General features: G+C 44.7%; 1 long non-coding RNA gene across 1 annotated transcript in view; it reads right to left on the bottom strand.

Moving 5' to 3' along the window:
* Positions 1-8,833, bottom strand: part of LOC122548450 — a 29,469-nt gene extending 20,636 nt beyond the window's left edge. The window contains exon 1 of the long non-coding RNA XR_006311237.1: positions 8,626-8,833. This is a non-coding gene — a long non-coding RNA (uncharacterized LOC122548450). The remainder of the gene's footprint in view (positions 1-8,625) is intronic.
* Positions 8,834-13,792: the final 4,959 nt, after the last annotated feature.

The following is a 13,792-nucleotide window of genomic DNA, read 5'->3' as shown; positions in this document are numbered from 1 at the left end:
TTCCGTGGGATCAGTTCTGTGCCCTCTGCTCTTTGTGATTTTTATAAATGACTTGGATGAGGAAGTGGAAGGGTGGGTTAGTAAATTTGCCAATGACACAAAGGTTGATGGAGTTGTGGATAGTATGGAGGGCTGTTGTAGGTTGCAACGGGACATTGACAGGATGCAGAACTGGGCTGATAAGTGGCAGATGGAGTTCAACCTGGAAAAGTGTGAAGTGATTAACTTTGAAAGGTCAAATTTGAATGCAAATTATAGGGCTAAAGGCAGGATTCTTGGCAGTGTGGAGGTACAGAGGGATGTTGGGGTCCATGTCCATAGATCCTTCAAAGTTGCCATCCAAGTTGATAGGATTGTTATTAAGGCATATGGTGTGTTGACATTCATTAGCAGGGGGATTGAGTTTAAGAGCCGCGAGATTATACTGCAGCTCTATAGAGCCCTGGTTAGACCACACTTGGAATATTGTGTTCAGTTCTGGACACCTCATTATGGGAAAGCTGTAGAAGCTTTAGAGAGGGTGCAGAGGAGATTTACCAGGATGCTGCCTGGACAGGAGGGCAGGTCTTATGTAGAAAGGTTGAGGGAGCTCAGGTTTTTTCACTGGAGCGAAGAAGGATGAGAGATGACTTGATAGAGGTAAACAGGATGTTGAGAGGCATGGTTAGAGTGGATAGCCAGAGACTTTTCCCAGAGAGGACATGTCTATCATAAGGGGGCATAATTTTAAGTTGATTGGGAAAAGGTTTAGTGGAGATGTCAGAGGTAGATTCTTTACTCAGAGAGTGATGGGTGGGTGGAATGCATTGCCAATGGTGTGAGTAGTGTCAGATACATTAGGGGCATTTAAGCGACTCTTGGATAGGCACATGGATGTTAGTACAATGAAGAGGATGTAGGTTAGTCTGGGCTTAGAGTAGGATAGAAGGCCGGCACAACATCAAGGGTTGAAGGGCCTGAACTATGCTGTACTGTTTTCTGTTCTATGTTCTATGACCTCCCTTTAATAAAGCCATGCTGACTAACCCATACTTTACCATGCCCATCCGGGTACAGAGGAACCTCGATTATCCGAATATCAATTATCTGAATTTCGGATTATCCGAAGAAGATCTCAAGGTCCCGATAGAAACATTACATCAAAGAGGTGTTTCCAACACTGATCGCATCTTAGCAAGTGCTTGCTGTGTCAATCCCATTGAATTTATGGTGGTGGAGGTTTGGGGGTGGCGGGGGGAGGCTTCACCAATGCTGCAGGTCCCTTAGGGGAGGCAATGAATCAGTTAACCAAATACTCAATTATCCGAACTAAATACTGTCTGCCCATCTCGTTCAGATAATCGAGGTTCCTCTCTACTCCGCAATCTCATCCTTAATAATGGACTTTAAAATCTTACCAAACACTGAAATCCAGCTAACCAACCTATAGCTTCCTTCTTAAACAGGAGTGTTACATTAGCCATTTCCATCCCTCTGGGACTCTCCCTGACTCCAGTGATTCCTGAAGGATTACTACCAATGCCTCTATAATGTCCTCAGCTATCTCCTTCAGAACTCTGGGGCGTAATCTATCTGGTCTGGGTGATTTATCCACTTTCAGGCCTTTCAGCTTCCCCAACATCTTCTTTTTATCTATAAATATTTTTATTGAGAAGAAGATTTAGAATTTTATACAAAAATATAAAATTACTACAAAATAATAGAACAATCTTGCAATATAACAACAATAACAGTAAACAGACTACTACTCTACACCATAAACAATTTAGGAGAAATAAAAACTCTACACAAATTACAATTCAATAAATAACTAAATCAGAACAAAAAAAATTAAATTCAACTGAACTGAACCAAGGTAAATTAAATTAAATTAAATTACGTTAAGTTACAACACTCAGTGCAAACCCGCCAAAGCTCCCTATCACTGGGAGAGTCAGTTGGCATATTCATATTTGTTCAGAATTCCTCCTCCCAGGGGCCCCCGGGCTGCCAGACACAGCCCTCGTGCCTACACAAAGGCCCTAATCAAAATGGCCGACAAGTCTGCATCCATACAGTTCAAAAAAAGCTGCCACGTCCTATAAAGGAGTTCTGTTTTCTGGTGCACCATACTTGTGAGGAAGTCTAGAGGGATGTGCTCCATAACTAACCTAGGCCATCCTGAAAGTCCTGGGGGATTCTCCAACACCCAGCTCATCTGGATAGTCTTCCTCACACAAAATGAAAGAATACTAAACTATTTCTTTCCATGCGTGGGCGAAGAGGGGAGATTCGGCGAATCCATGAGGAGGAACACCGGATCTACATCGACCTCGGTTCCCAAGATGCCTTCCAAAACACTCACTATAGCGTCCCAATACCTACGATGTTTGTGGCCTGACCACAAGCAGTGAGTAAGAGTACCAATATCTATTTTACTTTTGGGGCACATTGGGGATGCTCCAGTCTTAAATTTCACAGGCTTGCTCTGGTGCCAATAAATCCTGAGGAGTACCTTCAGTTGCAGTGCCTGCGTCCTATTGCAAATCAAAATCTTCCTTATGTTCTCCCATTCCCCTGGTGAGATCTCCACCCCCCAATTCCTGAGCCCAGATTCCACACAACCGCTCAATGTCTTTCGAGACACTATCTGCTAATAGATGATAAAGGGTGCTAACCGAGAGGGTGCCAGTGGACCGAAGCACTCTCCTCCCCATATCTGAGTTACAGGGACTAACCATTAATGTACTCTTTTTCTGTATAAACTCCCTAATCTGAAAGTAATGAAAGAGGTTCCTCCTGGAGAGCTCCTATTTCTGGCTCAGCTGCTCTGAAAGACATCATGACCTCCCCTTCAAATAAATCTCCCACACAGGAACCTCCTCTGGACTTCCTGAGCCTAAAGCCGGAATCCATTGATCCCGGCTGGAATTCTACCAATCCAACTATGAGAGTAAAAGGGAAAGTTTTTTGTAAATTGCGCTCACTTTGTGGCGTGTTTAATCCATTCTCCATGCTTTAACCATGTTAACAACAATCAGATTGCTGCAATGGTTTATAACAGTCCTCATCTTGGCCATGAATAACAGATGAATGAGGGGGCATTTTGCCTGGGAGGCCTCGATGTCCAGCCATATTGGCCACGGGTCCTGGCAGGCCCAATCAGCCACATAGGATAATAGGGAACTTAGTTGGTACTTCTTAAAGTCTGGAAAATCCACAGCTCCCCCCATCCACTGTGGAAGCTGCAATTTGGCAAGTTTAATAAGAGGCCGCCTGTGATGCCAGGTAAAAGAGCTGAGCCAACTGCAAAGCCTCCATTGCACCTGCCTGGGCAACATCAAAGGGAGCATTCACATGGGATCTAATAAGCGAGGAAGAACATTCATTTTAACAAGAGGTATTCTACCCAACCAGGATATCAGAAGATCCTCTCAGCGCCTAAGGTCCTGTCTTATCTTCTGTAACAACTTCACAAAGTTAGCTTTATATAATTGATTGAAGGCCAGGGAGATAAAAATGCCTAAACACAGGAAGCCTCCCTGTGACCCCTGGAAAGGGAAACGGGTTCCACTCCAAGATCAGATATTCTATTCAGACCCCCGAGAGGCATGGCCTCTGATTTCATAAAACTGACTTTATATCCCGATAAAGAGCCAAATAAATTAATCACTTGTATTAAACAGGGCAGAGGTATCATTAGGTTAGTTAGAAAGAGAGGAACGTCATCTGCATAAAGGGTGATTTTGTGCCTTCCTGATCCTACCTCCAGGGCAGTTAAATTGGGGTCCTTCCGGATGGCCTCTGCCAATGGCTCAGTCGCCAATGTAAATAGTAATGGCGAGAGGGGGCACCCCTGTTGGCTGCCTCTGCCAATACTAAAAATTGTCCGACCTAATGCCATTAGTGAGAGCTGCTGCTTTAGGGTCACCATATAACACTGGCACCTACCTAGCGAAAACCCCTCCAAGACCAAACCGTTCCAGGACATAAAAGAGGTATGGCCACTCCACCTGACCAAATGCTTTCTCTGCATCCAGGGAGATGACCAAGCCCGGAATCGACCCTTGCTGGTACACCTGGACCATATTTAGAACTCTTCTAATATTAGAAGACCTGCGACCCCTAATAAAATCTGTCCGGTCCACTTGCACAATGAAGGGCAAGACCTCCTCTAACCTTAACGCCAGCATTTTCGACAAAATTTTAAAGTCCATGTTTAATAATGATATGCGCCTATACAAAGTGCAATCCTCTGGGGTTCTCCCTCTCTTGACAATAAGAGATATATTTGCTTCTCTCAGAGATACACCAACACCAGCTTCCTTTTCAGGTCTACCAACTACCTGGATCGCGGGGATCGCGAGACCCCTGGGCATCCTATCCACCTTGGGGTCCATCAACCTGGACATTGTGTCCATTAAAAATTTGAGGGGTGTGCCGGAGGCACAAGATCCCATACCCCTCTGCATGTATTAATGCTTTAAGAATCAGAAACTGCCCACATTCATCCTTAATATGGTCTAACAACTGAAATGGAAGGTTATTCTGAATGAGTATAGCTACTCCTCTACTTTTCGAATTAAACAATGAAAAAACACCCGGCCGAACCCTCCCTGCTGTAACTTCAAGTGCTCTTTATTGGTTAGATGTGTTTCTTGCAGCAAGGCTACATCGACCCTTTCCTTTCTAAGGCTTGAAAGTATCTTTTTTCTCTTAATCGTTGAATGACTTCCCTTAATGTTCCAGTGCACCATTTAAATGCGTGGCTAGCCATAGCCATCTGAAACAGGCCGAGCCCCCCGGAAGGAAGAACCCCATTCATAGCACGCCGAGTGAAAGCATTAAACAGTTCGTATAAACTTGAAAATACAACTACAAAAAGTACCAAATCAAAACTTCTAACAGCTACTTCTGCAATGGACCAACATATAACACAACTCAGAGGAGACTTTCCCCCTTGCCCACAGGGAGCTCTCATACTTCCCACTAGCCCCTCCATGGCTCCCTCTAGCTGAAGCTGCACCCCAAACCCAGACAAGACAAAGTACAAAAAAGTTACACATATTTTACAGCAAGAAAATTAGAAATGGGCATTCAACCCATCCCATCCATACTTCGAAGCTAAGCAATCCTGGTAAAAAAAAGTAAACCCCTCCACCATCCCCCCCCAATGCCCCACACTACCATCCTGTACTGCTCCACCTCCATGACATGCTGTCCGAGTCACTGGATCTTCTGATCATGCTTCTGCAGCATGGCCGAGTTCGGGTCCAGCCTGCTCCGGGTCCTCTCCATCACTGATTCAATCTTCTCTTGGAGTTTCACAAACTCCAAGACCAGGCTTTGCTCCGAGAATGTTCGCGGAGGCCGACCACTGCAGCCGTGGGCATGTCCGTGTCTGTTGCTACAGGGGATTGTCCTGCTGGTTGCAATCCTCGTGATCCTTTTCCCTTAGTCATTTTCCTTACTCACTTAAATTCTGGGGATCAAAAACTACCAATTTTGACCACATTGGATAAGAAAGAGAGGGTGAATGCACCACTTTGTCTGGGTTCTGGTGCAGAACTCAGCAGGGTAGACCTACTGGGTCACTGCCATCTTGGATCTCCCACCATCATCTTCTTCACAATGGCTACTACACTCCCCTCTGCCCCCTGACTCTTTTGAAGTTCTGGACTGCTGTTGGTGTCTTCCACATATTGAAAACTGATGTAAAGTACCTATTCAGTTCCCCTGCCATTTCTTTGTTTCCCACTACAACTTCTCCAGTCTCATTTTCCAGGGGACCAATATCCACTCTGGCCTCTCTCTTACCTTTTAGATCTCTAAACAAAACCTCTTATAGTCTTCTTTTATATTGCTAACTAGTTTACCCTTGTGTTTCATCTTCTCCTCCATTATTGCTTTTTTAGTTGTCTGTTGGTTTTTTAAAGGATTCCCAATCCTCTGGCTTCCCACTAATCTTCACCACATTATAGCCTCCTTTTGTTTTTATGCTTTCCTTGATATCCCTTGCCAGCCACAGTTGCCTCATCCTCTCCTTGATATGTTTCTTCTTACCTGGGACCAATTTATGGTGTGCCTCCTGAATTACCCCCAGAAACTCCTGCCCTTGCTAATACACCATCTTCCCTGCTGGTCTCCCTTTCCAATCAACTCTGGCCAGCTCCTCCATCATCCCTTTCTAGTTCCCTTTACTCAATTGCAATACTGTTACATCTGATTCCAGCTTCTCCCCCTCACAATGCAGGGTGAATTCTATCGTATTGTGGTCACTGCCCCCTAGAGATCCTTTTGCCTTCAGCTTGCTAATCAAGTCTGCCTCATTACACACCACCAAATCCAGAATTGTCTGTTCCCTCATGGGCTCTACCACCAGCTGCTCCAAACAAATCCATCTTGTAGACATTCTACAATTTCCTTTTCTTGAGAACCATTATCAACCTGATGTTCCCAGTCCACCTACATATGGAAGTCCCCCATGATGATTGTAATTGTGCCTTTCTTACATGCCTTTTCTATCTCCTGATTTATTTTCTTCTTCACATTCTGACAGCTGCTAGGAAGGCTGTACACAACTCCCATCAGGGGATTTTCCTTCATAGTTCCTCAACTCTACCCACACAGATTCTACACCTTCTGACCCAATATCACTTGCTGTCAATGTAATTTCATTTCTTACTAACAACCAACCCCACCCCCTCTGCCTTATCTGCCTGTCCTTCTGATACGACATGTATCCATTGATACTTAATTCAAGAAAGGCTCAAGGTCCTGTGATCACAAGAGAATCAATGTAAACATCAACAGTTCACATGTCATCCAGTCTGTTGAGACCGCAAACACATTCTGAGGCATCTCCCCATCGCACCCACTATTTTAGACTCCTTTTAAAATCCAGTTTTGTTTCAGGACGCCTAACCTTTCTATTATCAAAAAAAGCTGCAATTTTACATAACCAGCTCAATCTGTGAAATATTCAGGCCAAAGGTGAAAGCAGAAATGACTAAGTTAGCAAAAGGCTAACCATGAATCTGTGGGGGTATAACCCTTCCATCAATCAAAGCCAAATTTTATTGACAAATGTGGCCTTGAAAAATTATGATATTCAACCTTTATCTGTCACTTGGAGCCATCACAGCAATATATAATCACCAGCTTTTTCATGTTTTGAAACATGAATAACCAATGAACTTTGGCCTTGTCTGCACTTCCACTTAAGTTTATCAGCACACATGGTCTCAGTACAAATTTGTTACAGAATCCTTAAGTATCAAAACTGCTGGGTAAACCAGTTAGAACTGTAATGTTATTGGACAATATTAATACAAAGCGGTTTCTAAGAAGGTGGAATTAATCTAAGTAACCCTTTGTCAAACCATTGGTGTCCTTTTCTACCTGTGATACTACAAACCTTCCTTGCTCTAGTTCAAAGGCAGCTCCACCTGATTACACATCATGCCTGCAGTCAAACCATTCCCAAGGCAGCCATATGTACAGCACAAACAAAACCATTTGCTCAGCAGTCAGGATAATGTTTCTGCAGCCAGTAAACAGAGCAGAAAACGACAGGTCAATCAGCACCCCCTAATGACAAACCAGCAAATAACCAGAAAGGAACTCAGAAGCTTTGTAAAGAGCCCTGCTGACAGGGTCTTCCTGTTTTTTCACCCACAAGTTGTTGTGTGAGTTAATCACGTGGGTCTGGCCGCGGGGCAGCTTTATCCTCCAAAAACCAAAGAGATTAGATTAGATTACCTACAGTGTGGAAACAGGCCCTTCGGCCCAACAAGTCCACACCGACCCGCAACCCACCCATTTCCCTACATTTACCCCTTACCTAACACTACAGGCAATTTAGCACGGCCAATTCACCTGACCTGCACGTCTTTGGACTGTGGGAGGAAACCGGAGTACCCGGAGGAAACCCACGCAGACACGGGGAGAATGTGCAAACTCTACACAGTCAGTCACCTGAGGCGGGATTTGAACCCAGGTCTCTGGTGCTGTGAGGCAGCAGTGCTAACCACTGTGCCACCGTGCCGCCCTAAGAGAAACAATGTCCTCAGGGCCTGAAGCAGTTCCAACAATCATGCTATGAAGAAATAAGATGATTGAAGTGTTCCTTCGCACTCAGCACACTACTCCCACTGTCCATTTTTTTTATTGATTCCCAGCCAGATTGCACATCCCCTATAGCTTGTGACATATAACTGGTCTTTTGAGCCATCGCAAAGAGCACTTAAGATTCAACCACGTCAGGAGTCAGTCTGGAGTCACCTCAAGGCCACACATCAGGTCAAGGTGGCAGTAGCCTTCCCTGTAAGATATTTACAGAATCACAATTATTATAGTACAAAAGGAGCCCATTCAGCTGATCATGCCTGCGCCAGCTCAATTATCTAGTGTCAATCTCCAGCCCTTTTTCCCATATCTCTGCACACCATCACTATCCAAATAGACCCAGCCAATTCCCTCTTGAATTCCTCAGTCGATCCTGTCTCCCCCAGGCGTTGCATTCTGTACCTGAACCACCCACTGTGTGAAAAGGTGTTTTCTCACATTGCCCTTGTTTCATGAGCATAAGTCTGGAATACTTAACATTTATCACCGAACACATTACTGGGGTTTTGCGTACTGAACCTGTTGCCTCAGCTGTGAGTGCACCCGAATCCACAGCAACATCAACGGTAACCAGGCAGGACATGTATCTTTTCCACCTGCAGGTGATCTGAAGCTTGTTAGAACAGGAGTCAGCGTCGAGCTGAAATCTCTGCAGTGCCACCCACTGCTCCCTTCTCAAAGGGAATGGCTGCCTCCCAGTTTAACACAAAATGGTTCCGAGCTGACCCCAAGCGCTGTGTCCTTTAACAGTAAACTGTGATGGGGGGGGGTGCCATGGAGACCGAGGACACAGAGGAGCTTCCTATGATGCAGGAGCTGATTATAGAATTTTATTTCCGTTTCTGTGCAGGCAGCTGGTCAGATTGACAGGAGAGCCAGCTGTCTGCAGCCAGCATCAATCAGTCCCCCTGGAGAAGCTCTGGTGACAGTCCCCTGTCCTCAGGAATGTAAGAATAGAAAGATTCAATTAGGTCATGGTCAATTTGTATCTCAACTCCAACTCCCTGCCTGGGATCTATATTCTTTAAGGATAGTAAAGATCTGTCAAACTCAGGTGTTAAATGATCAATTATGATGCTATTTACATGGAAGAGAGTTCCACACATCTACCAACCTTTGCAATCCTCCCAGCTCCATTACAGCTTGAATTCATCCATTGGCCTGGGCACCCTGTGAGCAGAAAATCCTTCCATCTCTTCTCAATTCCTTTTAAACTTGAAATCATCCATTAAGTCACTTTTTACTCTTGTATATATCATATACACTCATGTAAAAGTCAAGTTTTTTAGATTATTTTTTAAGGTTAAATTTATGGGGTTGACTATTACATGGAAGTTACTTTTGAGGGCCTGAAATGCATCCTACAGTCCGAAATACTGTATCACCTGCAGAAGCCCAATTAAACTCTAAATGAATGAAGAAAAAAACACCACAAATTATGGTAATTATCTGATTAAAAACAACAGAAACAAAAATGCATGATAACTTGTAGCCTTCCTTCTGCTGATTTCTGATTACTAACTGGTGAAACTGTAATATCTTATCTTCTAGCTCAGCAGGCAGCTTTTGTGCAAACTTAGCTCTCTGCCAAACTACTAGGTTGTCACCTGACTCTGGCCTGATGTATTTTAAACATTCACACCAAATTGGTGCAAATTGTACATCAAATCACATAATAGCATGAAAAAGAAATTAATTTCCTCGTCGTAATATTTATGTACAGGATAATACTTGACTCACAAATTATTGTTCTGTTATCTGTGAAGAACTAGGGCTGACTTTTACATGAGATATGTGGAAAATTCCAGATTTTTTTGGCTGAAAAATAGGATTTTGACTTTTACACGAGATCGCCTTTTACTCGAGTATATATGGCACCAGGGAATAAAGACTTAGTTTGTGCAATCTCTCCTCAACTTAACCCTTACAACCCTGGTAGCATTCTTTTGAATCTGAGCTTCCTAGCTGATCTCACCTTCCAAAACCAGTTCACCTTTTAAAGGTGTAGTGTCTCGATCAGTAAACTGTATTCCAGATGTAATATAACAGAGGCTTTATACAGCTACAGAGGGAGGGGGACAGAAAGCTTGGTGTGGGGGAAAGAAATAGAACATAGAACAGTACAGCACAGTACAGGCCCTTTGGCCCACGATGTTGTGCCAAGCATTTATCTTAATCTAAGATCAACCTAACCTACACACCTCTCAATCTACTGCCGTTCATGTGCTTGTCCAGCAGTCGCTTAAATGACCCTAATGTCTCTAACTCTACTACCACCGCTGGCAGTGTATTCCATGCACCCACCACTCTCTGCGTAAAGAATCTACCTCTGACATTTCCCCTATACCTTCCTCCAATCACCTTAAAGTTATCACCACTCGTGACAGCCATTTCTGCCCTGGGGAAAAGTCTCTGGCTCGCTACTCTATCTATGCTTCTCATTACCTTGCACAGCTCTTTCAAGTCACCTCTCTTTCCTCTCTCCAGTGTGAAAAGCCCTAGCTCACTCAATCTTTCTTCATAAGACAAGCCCTCCAATCCAGGCAGCATCCTGGTAAATCTCTTCTGCATTGTCTCTATAGCGTCTTCAGCCTTCCGATAATGAGACAACCAAAACTGGACATAAGATTCCAAATATTGTCTAACCAGGGTTTTATAAAGCTGCAGCAAAACCTTGCGACTCTTAAACTCAATCCCCATTGTTAATGACAGCCAAAATACCATATGCCTTCTTAACAACCCTATCCACTTGGCTGGCAGCTTTGAGGGATCTATGTACGCGGAACCCAAGATCCCGCTGTTCCTCCACACTACCAAGAATCCTGTCTTAAACCCTGTATTCAGATTCAAATTTGACCTTCCAAAGTGAATGGCTTTCCATTTATTCAGGTTGAACTCCATCTGCTACTTCTCAGCCCAGCTCCGCATCCTGTCAATGTCTTGTTATAGCCTGCAACAGCTCTCGACACAATCTACAACATCACTGATATTTGTGTCATTGGTAAACTTATTAACACACCCTTCCACTTCTTCACCAAGTCATTTTATAAAAACTACAAAGAGCAGAGGCCCAAGAACAGATCCCTGCAGGACACCACTGGTCACCGACCTCTAGGCAGAATACTTTCCATCCACTACCACTCACTGTCTTCTTTCGGCAAGCCAATTCTGTATCCAGACAGCCAAATATCCCTGTTTCCCAAACGTCCTAACGTTCTAAACGACCCTACCGTGGTGAACCTTAACAAATGCCTTACTGAAATCCACATACACCACATCCACCGCTCAATCTTTGTCAACTTGTCTCATCACATCCTCAAAGAACTCAATAAGGCTTGTGAGGCATGACCTGCCCCTCTCAAAGCCATGCTGACCATCTTTAATCAAACTATGGCTTTCCAAATAGTTATAAATTCTGTCTCTCAAAGTTCTTTCTAGTGTCTTGCTTACCACAGACGTAAGACTGACTGGTCTGTAATTCCCAGGGATTTCTCTATTCCCTTTCTTGAACAGAGGAACAACATTCGCCTCCCTCCAATCAGCCTGTACTACTCCTGTGGAAAGTGAGGATGCAGCGATCATCGCCAGAGATGCAGCAATCTCATTCCTCACTTCCCATAGTAACCTTGGATAGATCTGCTGGGGACGTTTCTGCCTTGATGCTTCTCAGAATTTCCAGCACATCCACTTCCTTAAGATCAATCTGTTCAAGCCTATTAACCTGGTCCACTGTGTTCTCACTATCAACAAGGTCCCTCTCTCTAGTGAATATTGAAGCAAAAAAACTCATTTAGGCCCTATCCTACCTCTTCAGACTCCAGACACAAGTTCCCTCCACTATCCCTGATCCACCTTACTCTCTCTGATCATTCTCTTATTCCTCATGCAAGTGTAGAATGCCTTTGGGTTTTCTCTAATCCTTCCTACCAAGGCATTTTCATGCCCCCTCCTAGCTCTCCTCAGTTCATTTTTGAGTTATTTCCGAGCTATCCTATAATCCTCTAAAGTTGTGCCAGATCCTTGCTTCCTCAACCTTAAGTGAGCTTCCTTCTTCCTCCTGATGAGAAACTCCTCTTATCTTGTCATCCAAGGCTCCTTCACCTTATCATTCATTGCCTGTCTCAGTGGGACAAAGTTATCCAAAACTCACAACAAGTTTTCCTTAAACAGCCTCCACGTTTCTGTTGTGCACTTCCCGTAGAACAATTGTTCCCAATTTATATTCCACAGCTCTTGTTTAATACCAGTATAATTTCCCCTTCCCCAATTAAATACCTTACTATACTGTCTGTTCCTGCCCCACTCCACGGCTATGGTAAAGATGAGGCAGTTTGGTCACTGTCACCGAAATGCTCTCCCTCTGAGAGATCTGACACCTGGCCTGGCTCATTGCCGAGCACCAGACGGTGACTGGAGGGGCTGAAAGGAAGGAAAATCATGATGGGAGTCAAAAAGGGAGGTTGTTTGACAGCGGTGAGGCAGAAGACTTCCTCGAGGGGCCAGAGGAGCAATCTTGGCTCCTCCTGATCCATAAGAGAGGCTGCTAAAGGCACTTTGCAACTTTAGCTCCCAACTGAGAGCCAGAATTTTTAAAAAAATTCACTTGTGGGATATGGGCGTCACTGGCTGGGCCAGCATTTACTGCCCATCTCTAGTTGCCCTTGAGAAGGTGGGGGTGAGCTGCCCTCTTGAACTGCTGCAGTCCATATGCTGTAGGTAGACCCATAACACTGTTAGTGAAGGAATTCCAGGATTTTGACCCAACAACAGCGAAGGAACGGTGATATATTTCCGAGTCAGGATGGTGAGCGGCTTGAAGAGGAACTTGTAGGGGGGTGGTGTTCCCATGTATCTGCTGCCCTTGTCTTGCTAGATGTGGTCTTGGTTTTGCATGGTGCCACTGAGCATCAGTGATGGAGGGAGTGGATGTTTGTGGATGTAGTGCCAATCAAGCGGGATGCTTTATCCTGGATGGTGTCAAGCTTTTTGAATGTTGCTGGAGCTGCACCCATCCAGGCAGATGGGGAGTATTCCATCACACTCCTGACTTGTGAAACATTTCAGGTAAAAGATCCACAAGCCTGACCACCCTGGCTGACCCATTGTCTCAGCCTGCTCCTGCCTCATCTCTACCTACCCCGACATTGTCCTATCCCCCCTAGTCCAGGAACTCCCCACATACATTCAAGACACCAACCACGCCCTCCACCTCCTCCAAGACTTCCGTTTCCCCGGCCCCCAATGCCTCATCTTCACCATGGATATCTAATCCCTCTACACCTTCATCCACCATGACCAGGGCCTCCAAGCCCTCTGTTTTTTAATTCTCCAGACGTCCCCAACAGTACCCTTCCACCGACACTCTCATTCGTTTGGCCGAACTGGTCCTCACCCTTAACAATTTCTTCTTCAAACCCTCCCACTTCCTCCAGACCAAAGGGGTGGCCGTATGGGCCCCAGCTATGCCTGTCTCTTTGTTGGCTACGTAGAGCAGTTGATCTTCCGTAATTACACCAGCACCACTCTCCACCTCTTCCTCCACTATGTTCAACCTCCCGCAAGGAGGTTGAACAATTCATCAACTTCACCAACACATTCCACCCCGACCTTAAATTTACCTGGACCATCTCTAACACCTCCCTCCCCTTCCTGGACCTCTCCATCTCCATTAACGATGACCGACTTG

Source organism: Chiloscyllium plagiosum, chromosome 3 (assembly GCF_004010195.1).
Source record: "Chiloscyllium plagiosum isolate BGI_BamShark_2017 chromosome 3, ASM401019v2, whole genome shotgun sequence".
NCBI lineage: Eukaryota > Metazoa > Chordata > Chondrichthyes > Orectolobiformes > Hemiscylliidae > Chiloscyllium > Chiloscyllium plagiosum.
Note: the sequence above shows the minus strand (reverse complement) of the source record. Positions and strands in the feature narration are given on the sequence as shown.